Source organism: Mauremys mutica, chromosome 10, assembly GCF_020497125.1.
Source record: "Mauremys mutica isolate MM-2020 ecotype Southern chromosome 10, ASM2049712v1, whole genome shotgun sequence".
Taxonomy (NCBI): domain Eukaryota; kingdom Metazoa; phylum Chordata; order Testudines; family Geoemydidae; genus Mauremys; species Mauremys mutica.
In genome coordinates this window covers 69853532-69864508 of record NC_059081.1, presented here as the reverse complement: position 1 = coordinate 69864508, position 10977 = coordinate 69853532, and positions in this window count along the sequence as shown.

Genomic DNA, 10977 nt, shown 5'->3' with positions numbered 1-10977 from the left:
CCGTCAGAAAATCTGCTATCCGCTCCTGTGTCAGCCAATCTGCAATCCGCTCCTCTCCGCAAGCCAATCTGCTATCCGCTACTCTCCGTCAGCCAATCTGCTATCCGCTCCTCTCTGCCAGCCAATCTGCTATACGCTCCTGTGTCAGACAATCTGCTATCGATCCTCTTTTACAGCCAATCTGCTATCGACTCCTCTCCGGCAGCCAATCTGCTATCCGCTCCTGTGTCAGCCAATCTGCAATCCGCTCCTCTCCGCAAGGCAATCTGCTATCCGCTCCTCTCCGTCAGCCAATCTGCTACCCGCTCCTGTGTCAGCCAATCGGCTATCAGCTCCTCTCCGCCAGCCAATCTGCTATCGGGTCCTCTCCGCCAGCCAATCTGCTATATGCTCCTCTCCGCCAGTCACCCTCCTATCCGCTCCTCTCCGCGAGCCACCCTTTTTTCCGCTCCTCTCCGCCACCCACCCTGCTATCCGCTCCTCTCCACCAGCCACCCTGCTATCCGCTCCTCTCCGCCAGCCACCCTGCTATCCTCTCCTCTCCACCAGCCAATCTGCTATCAGCTCCTCTCCGCCAGCCACGCTGCTATGCGCTCCTCTCCGCCAACCACCCAGCTATGCGCTCCTCTCCGCCAGCCAATCTGCTATCCGCTCCTCTCCGCCTGCCAACCTGCTATCCGCTCCACTCCGCAAGCCACCCTGCTATCCGCTCCTCTCCGCCAGCCAATCTGCTATCCGCTCCTCTCCGCCAACCACCCTGCTATCCGCTCCCCTCCGCAAGCCACCCTGCTATCATCTCCTCTCCGAAAGCCAATCTGCTATACGCTCCTCTCCGGCAGCCAGTCTGCTATCCGCTACTCTCCTCCAGCCAATCTGCTATCCGCTCCTCTCCGCCAGCCAATCTGCTATCCACTCCTCTCTGCCAGCCAATCTGCTATCCGCTCCTCTCCGCCAGCCACCCTGCTATCTGCTCCCCTCCGCAAGCCACCCTGCTATCATCTCCTCTCCGAAAGCCAATCTGCTAACCTCTCCTCTCCGGCAGCCAATCTCATATCCACTCCTCTCCGCCAGCCACCCTGATATCAGCTCCTCTCCGACAGCCACCCTGCTATCCGCTCCTCTCCGCCAGCCACCCTGCTATCCGCTCCTCTCCGCCAACCACCGTGCTATCCGCTCCTCTCCGCCAACCACCGTGCTATCCGCTCCTCTCCGCCAACCACCGTGCTATCCGCTCCTCTCCGCCAACCACCGTGCTATCCGCTCCTCTCCGCCAACCACCCTGCTATCCGCTCCTCTCCGCCAACCACCCTGCTATCCGCTCCTCTCCGCCAACCACCCTGCTATCCGCTCCCGTCTGCCAGCCACCCTGCTATCCGCTCCTCTCCGCCAACCACCCTGCTATCCGCTCCTCTCCGCAAGCCACCCTGCTATCCGCTCCTCTCCGCCAGCCACCCTGCTATCTACTCCTCCCCGCCAGCCAATCTGTTATCCGTTCCTCTCCGCCAGCCAATCTGCTATCCTCTACTCTCCACCAGCCAGTCTGCTATCCGCTCCTTTCCGCCAGCCACCCTGGTATCCGCTCCTCTCCGCCAGCCAATCTGCTATACGCTCCTTTCTTCCAGCCACCCTGCTATCCGCTCCTCTCCGCCAGCCAATCTGCTGTCCGCTCCTCTCCGCCAGCCAATCTGCTATCCGCTCCTCTCCACCAGCCACCCTGCTATCCGCTCCTCTCCTCCAGCCAATCTGCTATCCGCTCCTTCCGCCAGCCACCCTGCTATCCGCTCCTCTCCGCCAGCCACCCTGCTATCCGCTCCTCTCCGCCAGCCACCCTGCTATCCGCTCCTCTCCGCCAGCCACCCTGCTATCCGCGCCTCTCCGCCAGCCAATCTGCTATACGCTTCTCTGTCAGACAATCTGCTATCCACTCCTCTCCGCCAGCTAATCTGCTATCCGCTCCTCTCCGCCAGCTAATCTGCTATCCGCCCCTCTCCGCCAGCCACCCTGCTATCCGCTCCCCTCCACCAGCCACCCTGCTATCCGCTCCTCTATGCCAACCACCCTGCTACCCGCTCCTCTCCGCCAGCCAATCTGCTATCCGCTCCTGTGTCAGCCAATCTGCTATCCGATCCTCTTTTACAGCCAATCTGCTATCCACTCCTCTCCGTCAGAAAATCTGCTATCCGCTCCTGTGTCAGCCAATCTGCAATCCGCTCCTCTCCGCAAGCCAATCTGCTATCCGCTACTCTCCGTCAGCCAATCTGCTATCCGCTCCTCTCCGCCAGCCAATCTGCTATACGCTCCTGTGTCAGACAATCTGCTATCGATCCTCTTTTACAGCCAATCTGCTATCGACTCCTCTCCGGCAGCCAATCTGCTATCCGCTCCTGCGTCAGCCAATCTGCAATCCGCTCCTCTCCGCAAGCCAATCTGCTATCCGCTCCTCTCCGTCAGCCAATCTGCTACCCGCTCCTGTGTCAGCCAATCTGCTATCAGCTCCTCTCCGCCAGCCAATCTGCTATCGGGTCCTCTCCGCCAGCCAATCTGCTATATGCTCCTCTCCGCCAGTCACCCTGCTATCTGCTCCTCTCCGCGAGCCACCCTTTTTTCCGCTCCTCTCCGCCACCCACCCTGCTATCCGCTCCTCTCCACCAGCCACCCTGCTATCCGCTCCTCTCCGCCAGCCACCCTGCTATCCTCTCCTCTCCGCCAGCCACCCTGCTATGCGCTCCTCTCCGCCAACCACCCAGCTATGCGCTCCTCTCCGCCAGCCAATCTGCTATCCGCTCCTCTCCGCCTGCCAACCTGCTATCCGCTCCACTCCGCAAGCCACCCTGCTATCCGCTCCTCTCCGCCAGCCAATCTGCTATCCGCTCCTCTCCGCCAACCACCCTGCTATCCGCTCCGCTCAGCCAGCCACCCTGCGATCCGCTCCTCTCCGACATCCAATCTGCTAACCTCTCCTATCCGCCAGCCAATCTGCTATCCGCTCCTCTCCGCCAGCCAATCTCCCATCCGCTACTCTCCGCCAGCCACCCTCCTATCCGCTCCTCTACGCCAGCCAATCTGCTATCCGTTCCTCTCCGCCAGCTAATCTGCTATCCGCTCCTGTGTCAGCCAATCTGCTATCCGAGCCTCTTTTACAGCCAATCTGCTATCCACTCCTCTCCGTCAGAAAATCTGCTATCCTCTCCTGTGTCAGCCAATCTGCAATCCGCTCCTCTCCGCAAGCCAATCTGCTATCCGCTCCTCTCCGTCAGCCAATCTGCTACCCGCTCCTGTGTCAGCCAATCTGCTATCAGCTCCTCTCCGTATGCCAATCTCCTATACATTCCTGTGTCAGCCAATCTGCAATCCGCTCCTCTCCGGCAGCCAATCTGATATCCGTTCCTCTCCGCCAGCCAATCTGATAACCGCTACTCTCCGCCAGCCAATCTGCTATCCGCTCCTTTCCGCAGGCCACCCTGCTATCCGCTCCTCTCTGGCAGCCAATCTGCTATCCGCTCCTCTCCGCCAGCCACCCTGCTATCCGCTCCCCTCAGCCAGCCACCCTGCTATCCGCTCCTCTCCGCCAGCCAATCTGATAACCTCTCCTATCCGCCAGCCAATCTGCTATCCGCTCCCCTCCGCCACCCACCCTGCTATCCGTTCCTCTATGCCAGCCAATCTGCTAACCTCTCCTCTCCGCCAGCCTATCTGCTATACACTCCTCTGCGGCAGCCAATGTGCTATTCGCTCTTCTCCGCCAGCCAATCTGCTATCCGCTCCCCTCCGCCAGCCAATCTGCTATCCGCTCCTCTCCGCCAACCACCCTGCTATCCGCTCCTCTCGGCCAGCCACCCTGCTATCCGCTCCTTTCCGCCAGCCACCCTGCTATCCGCTCCTTTCCGCTAGCCACCCTGCTATCCGCTCCCCTCCGCAAGCCACCCTGCTATCAGCTCACGTCCGCCAGCCAATCTGTTATCCGCTCCTCTCCGCCAACCACCCTGCTATCCGCTCGACTCAGCCAGCCACCCTGCCATCCGCTCCTCTCCGTCAGCCAATCTGATAATCTCTCCTATCCGCCAGCCAATCTGCTATCCGCTCCTCTCCGCCAGCCAATCTGCTATCCGCTCGTCTCCGCCAGCCACCCTGCTATCCGCTCCCCTCCGCCAGCCACCCTGCTATCCGCTCCCCTCCGCCAGCCACCCTGCTATCCGCTCCTCTCCTCCAGCCAATCTGCTAACCTCTCCTCTCCTCCAGCCAATCTGCTATACGCTCCTCTCCGGCAGCCAGTCTGCTATTCGCTACTCTCCTCCAGCCAATCTGCTATCCGCTCCTCTCCGCCAGCCAATCTGCTATCCGCTCCTCTCCGCCAGCCAATCTGCTATCCGCTCCTCTCCGCCAGAAACCCTGCTCTCCGCTCCCCTCTGCCAGCCACCCTGCTATCCGCTCCCCTGTGCCAGCCACCCTGCTATCCGCTCCCCTCCGCCAGCCACCCTGCTATCCGCTCCTCTCCTCCAGCCAAATTGCTAACCTCTCCTCTCCTCCAGCCAATCTGCTATACGCTCCTCTCCGGCAGCCAGTCTGCTATCCGCTACTCTCCTCCAGCCACCCTGCTATCCGCTCCTTTCCGCCAGCCACCCTGCTATCCGCTCCTTTCCGCTAGCCACCCTGCTATCCGCTCCCCTCCGCAAGCCACCCTGCTATCAGCTCACGTCTGCCAGCCAATCTGTTATCCGCTCCTCTCCGCCAACCACCCTGCTATCCGCTCGACTCAGCCAGCCACCCTGCCATCCGCTCCTCTCCGTCAGCCAATCTGATAATCTCTCCTATCCGCCAGCCAATCTGCTATCCGCTCCTCTCCGCCAGCCACCCTGCTATCCGCTCCCCTCCGACAGCCACCCTGCTATACGCTCCCCTCCGCCAGCCACCCTGCTATCCGCTCCTCTCCTCCAGCCAATCTGCTAACCTCTCCTCTCCTCCAGCCAATCTGCTAACCTCTCCTCTCCTCCAGCCAATCTGCTATCTGCTACTCTCCTCCAGCCAATCTGCTATCCGCTCCTCTCCGCCAGCCAATCTGCTATCCGTTCCTCTCCGCCAGCCACCCTGCTATCCGCTCCCCTCTGCCAGCCACCCTGCTATCCGCTCCCCTCTGCCAGCCACCCTGCTATCCGCTCCCCTCCGCCAGCCACCCTGCTATCCGCTCCTCTCCTCCAGCCAATCTGCTAACCTCTCCTCTCCGGCAGCCAATCTCATATCCACTCCTCTCCGCCAGCCACCCTGATATCAGCTCCTCTCCGACAGCCACCCTGCTATCCGCTCCTCTCCGCCAGCCACCCTGGTATCCGCTCCTCTCCGCCAACCACCGTGCTATCCGCTCCTCTCCGCCAACCACCGTGCTATCCGCTCCTCTCCGCCAACCACCCTGCTATCCGCTCCTCTCCGCCAACCACCCTGCTTTCCGCTCCTCTCCGCCAACCACCGTGCTATCCGCTCCACTCCGCCAACCACCCTGCTATCCGCTCCTCTCCGCCAACCACCCTGCTTTCCGCTCCTCTCCGCCAACCACCCTGGTATCCGCTCCTCTCCGCCAGCCACCCTGCTATCCGCTCCTCTCCTCCAGCCAATCTGCTATCCGCTCCTCTCCGCCAGCCACCCTGCTATCCGCGCCTCTCCGCCAGCCAATCTGCTATACGCTTCTGTGTCAGACAATCTGCTATCCACTCCTCTCCGCCAGCTAATGTGCTATCCGCCCCTCTCAGCCAGCCACCCTGCTATCCGCTCCCCTCCACCAGCCACCCTGCTATCCGCTCCTCTATGCCAACCACCCTGCTATCCGCTCCTCTCCGCCAGCCAATCTGCTATCCGCTCCTCTCCGCCAGCCAATCTCCTATCCGCTCCTCTCCGCCAACCACCCTGCTATCCGCTCCTCTCCGCCAGCCACCCTGCTCTCCGCTCCTCTCCGCCAGCCAATCTGCTATCCTCTCCTGTGTCAGCCAATCTGCAATCCGCTCCTCTTCGCAAGCCAATCTGCTATCCGCTCCTCTCAGTCACCCAATCAGCTACCCGCTCCTGTGTCAGCCACCCTGCTATCCGCTCCTCTCCGCCAGCCAATTTTCTATCCGCTCCTGTTCCAGCCAATCTGCTATCCGCTCCTCTCCGCTTGCCAATCTGCTATCCGCTCCTCTCCGCCAGCCAATCTGCTCTCCGCTCCCCTCCGCCAGCCACCCTCCTATCCGCTCCTCTATGCCAACCACCCTGCTATCCTCTTCTCTCCGCCAGCCAATCTGCAATCAGCTCCTCTCCGCCAGCCAATCTGCTATCCGCTCCTTTCCGCCAGCCACCCTACTATCAGCTCCTCTCCGCCAGCCAATCTGCTATCCGCTCCTTTCCGCCAGCGACCCTGCTATCCGCTCCTCTCCGCCAGCCACTCTGCTATCCGCTCCTCTCCGCCAGGCAATCTGCTATCCGCTCCTCTCCGCCAGCCACCTTGCTATCCGCTCCTCTCCGCCAACCACCCTTCTATCCGCTCCTCTCCGCCAGCCAATTTGCTATCCGCTCCTCTCCGCCAGCCAATCTGCTATCCGCTCCTCTCCGCCAGCCACCCTGCTATCCGCTCCTCTCCGCCAGCCACCCTGCTATCCGCTCTTCTACGCCAACCACCCTGCTATCCGCTTCTCTCCGCCAGCCACCCTGCTATCCGCTCCTCTCCGCCAACCACCCTGCTATCCGCTCCCCTCCGCAAGCCACCCTGCTATCAGCTCACGTCCGCCACCCAATTTGCTATCCGCTCCTCTCCGCCACCCAATTTGCTATCCGCTCCTCTCCGCCAGCCACCCTGCTATCCGCTCCCCTCCGCCAGCCACCCTGCTATCCGCTCCTCTATGCCAGCCAATCTGCTAACCTCTCCTCTCCTCCAGCGAATCTGCTATACGCTCCTCTCCGAAAGCCAATCTGCTATCCGCTCCTCTCCTCCAGCCAATCTGTTATCCGCTCCTCTCCGCCAGCCAACTGCTATACACTCCTCTCCGCCAGCCACCCTGCTATCCGCTCCACTCTGCAAGCCACCCTGCTATCAGCTCCTCTCCGAAACCCAATCTGCTAACCTCTCCTCTCCGGCAGCCAATCTCATATCCACTCCTCTCCGCCAGCCACCCTGATATCAGCTCCTCTCCGTCAGCCAATCTGCTATCAGCTCCTCTCCGCCAGCCTCCCTGCTATCCGCTCCTCTCCGCCAACCACCCTTTTATCCGCACCTCTCCACCAGCCAATCTGCTATCCGCTCCTCTCTGCCAGCCACCCTGCAATCCGCTCATCTCCGCCAACCACTCTGGTATCCGCTCCTCTCCGCCAGCCAATCTGCTATCCGCTGCTCTCCTCCAGCCACCCTGCTATCCGCTCCTCTCCGCCAGCCACCCTGCTATCCGCTCCTCTCCGCCAGCCACCCTGCTATCCTCTCCTCTCCGCCAGGCACCCTCCTATCCGCTCCTCTCCGCCAGCCAATCTGCTATCCGTTCCTCTCCGCCAGCCAATCTGATATCCGCTCCTGTGTCAGCCAATCTGCTATCCGATCCTCTCCGTCAGCCAATCTGCTATCCACTCCTCTCCGTCAGCCAATCTGCTATCCACTCCAGTGTCAGCCAATCTGCAATCCGCTCCTCTCCGCAAGCCAATTTGCTATCCCCTTTATTCCGCCAGCCAATCTGCTACCCGCTCCTGTGTCAGCCAATCTGCTGTCAGCTCCTCTCCGCATGCCAATCTCCTATCTGCTCCTGTGTCATCCAATCTGATATCCGCTCCTCTCCGCCAGCCACCCTGCTATCCGCTCCTCTCCGCCAACCAACCTGCTATCCGCTCCTCTCTGCCAACCACCCTGCTATCCGCTAGCCTCAGCAAGCCACCCTGCTATCAGCTCCAGTCCGCCAGCCAATCTGCTATCCGCTCCTCTCCGCCAGCCACCCTGCTATCCGCTCCCCTCCGCCTGCCACCCTACTATCCACTCCTCTATGCCAGCCAATCTGCTAACCTCTCCTCTCCGCCAGCTAATCTGCTCTCCAATTCTCTCCGTCAGCCACCCTGCTATCTGCTCCTCTCCGCCACCACCCTGCTATCCGCTCCTCTCTGCCAACCACCCTGCTATCCGCTAGCCTTCGCAAGCCACCCTGCTATCCGCTCCCGTCCGCCAGCCAATCTGATAACCTCTCCTCTCCGCCAGCCAATCTGCTATACGCTCCTCTCCGGCAGCCAATCTGCTATCCGCTCCTCTCCGCCAGCCACCCTGCTATCCGTTCCTCTCTGCCAGCCAATCTGCTATCCGCTCCTCTCCGTCAGCCACCCTGCTATCTGCTCCTCTCCGCCACCACCCTGCTATCCGCTCCTCTCTGCCAACCACCCTGCTATCCGCTAGATTTCGCAAGCCACCCTGCTATCCGCTCCCGTCCGCCAGCCACCCTGCTATCCGTTCCTCTCTGCCAGCCAATCTGCTATACGCTCCTCTCCGGCAACCAATCTGCTATCCGCTCCTCTCCGCCAGCCACCCTGCTATCCGTTCCTCTCTGCCAGCCAATCTGCTATCCGCTCCTCTCCGCCAGACACCCTGCTATCCGCTCTCCTCCGCAAGCCACCCTGCTATCAGCTCCTCTCCGAAAGCCAATCTGCTAACCTCTCCTCTCCGGCAGCCAATCTCATATCCACTCCTCTCCGCCAGCCACCCTGATATCATCTCCTCTCCGCCAGCCACCCTGCTATCCCCTCCTCTCCGCCAACCACCCTTTTATCCGCTCCTCTCCACCAGCCAATCTGCTATCCGCTCCTCTCCGCCAACCACCCTGCTATCCGCTCCTCTCCGCCAACCACCCTGCTATAAGCTCCTCTCCGCCAGCCAATCTGCTATCCACTCCTTTCCGCCAGCCACCCTGCTATCCGCTCCTCTCCGCCAGCCACCCTGCTATCCGCTCCTCTCCGCCAGCCACCCTGCTATCCGCTCCTCTCCGCCAGCCACCCTGCTATCCGCTCCTCTCTGCCAGCCACAATCCTATACGCTCCTCTCCGCCAGCCAATCTGCTATCCGCTCCTCTCCGCCAGCTAATCTGCTATCCTCTCCTCTCCGCCAGCCAATCGGCTATCCGCTCCTCTCCGCCACCCACACTGCTATCCGCTCCTCTCCGCCACCCACACTGCTATCCGCTCCTCTTCGCCAGCCAATCTGCTATCCGCTCCTTTCCGCCAGCCACCCTGCTATCCGCTCCTCTCCGCCAGACACCCTGCTATCCGCTCCTCTCCGCCAGCCACCCTGCTATCCGCTCCTCTCCGCCAGCCACCCTGCTATCCGCTCCTCTCCGCCAGCCACCCTGCTATCCGCTCCTCTCCGCCAGCCAATCTGCTATCTGCTCCTCTCCGCCAGCTAATCCGCTTTCTGCTCCTCTCCGCCAGCCAATCGGCTATCCGCTCCTCTCCGCCACCCACATTGCTATCCGCTCCTCTCCGCCAGCCAATCTGCTATCCGCTCCTCTCCGTCAGCCACCGTGCTATCCGCTCCTCTCCGCCAGGCACCGTGCTATCCGCTCCTCTCCGCCAGCCAATCTGCTATCCGCTCCTCTCCGCCAGCCAATCTCCTATCCCCTCCAATCCGCCAACCACCCTGCTATACGCTCCTCTCCGCAAGCCACCCTGCTATCTGCCCCTCTCCGCCAACCACCCTCCAATCCTCTCCTCTCCGCCAGCCAATCTGCTCTCCGTTCCTCTCCGCCAGCCAATCTGCTCTCCGTTCTTCTCCGCCAGCCAATCTGCTATCCGCTCCTCTCCGCAAGCCACCCTGCTATCCGCTCCTCTCCTGTGTCAACCAATCTGCTATCCTCTCCTGTGTCAGCCAATCTGCTATCCGCTCCTGTGTCAGCCAATCTGCTATCCGCTCCTTTCCGCCAGCCACCCTGCTATCCGCTCCTCTCCGCCAGACACCCTGCTATCCGCTCCTCTCCGCCAGCCACCCTGCTATACGCTCCTCTCCGTCAGCCACCCTCCTATCCGTTCCTCTCCGCCAGCCAATCTGCAATCCGCTCCTCTCCGCCAGCCAATCTGCTATCCGCTCCTCTCCTCCAGCCAATCTGCTATCCGCGCCTCTCCGCCAGCCAATCGGCTATCCGCTCCTCTCCGCAAGCCACCCTGCTATCCGCTCCTCTCCGCAAGCCACCCTGCTATCCGCTCCTCTCCGCCAGTCAATCTGCTATCCGCTCCTCTCCGCCAGCCAATCTGCTATCCGCTCCTCTCCGCCAGCCAATCTGCTATCCGCTCCTCTCCGCCAACCACCCTGCTATCCGCTCCTCTCCGCCAACCACCCTGCTATCCTCTCCTCTCCACCAGCCAATCTTCTATCCGCTCCTCTCCGCCAGCCAATCGGCTATCCGCTCCTCTCCGCCACCCACATTGCTATCCGCTCCTCTCCGCCAGCCAATCTGCTATCCGCTACTCTCCGCCAGCCACCCTGCTATCCGCTCCTCTCCGACATAAACCCTGCTATCCGCTCCTCTCCGCCAGCCACCCTGCTATCCGCTCCTCTCCGCCAGCCAATCTGCTATCCGCTACTCTCCGCCAGCCACCCTGCTATCCGCTCCTCTCCGACATAAACCCTGCTATCCGCTCCTCTCCGCCAGCCACCCTGCTATCCGCTCCTTTCCGCCAGCCACCCTGCTATCCGCTCCTCTCTGCCAGCCACTCTGCTATCCGCTCCTCTCCGCCAGGCACCCTGCTATCCGCTCCTCTCTGCCAGCCACAAACCTATACGCTCCTCTCCGCCAGCCAATCTCCTATCCGCTCCTCTCCGCCAGCTAATCTGCTATCCTCTCCTCTCCGCCAGCCAATCGGCTATCCGCTCCTCTCCTCCACCCACACTGCTATCCGCTCCTCTCCGCCAGCCAATCTGCTATAAGCTCCTCTCCGCCAGCCACCCTGCTATCCGATCCTTTCCGCCAGCCACCCCGCTATCCGCTCCTCTCCGCCAGC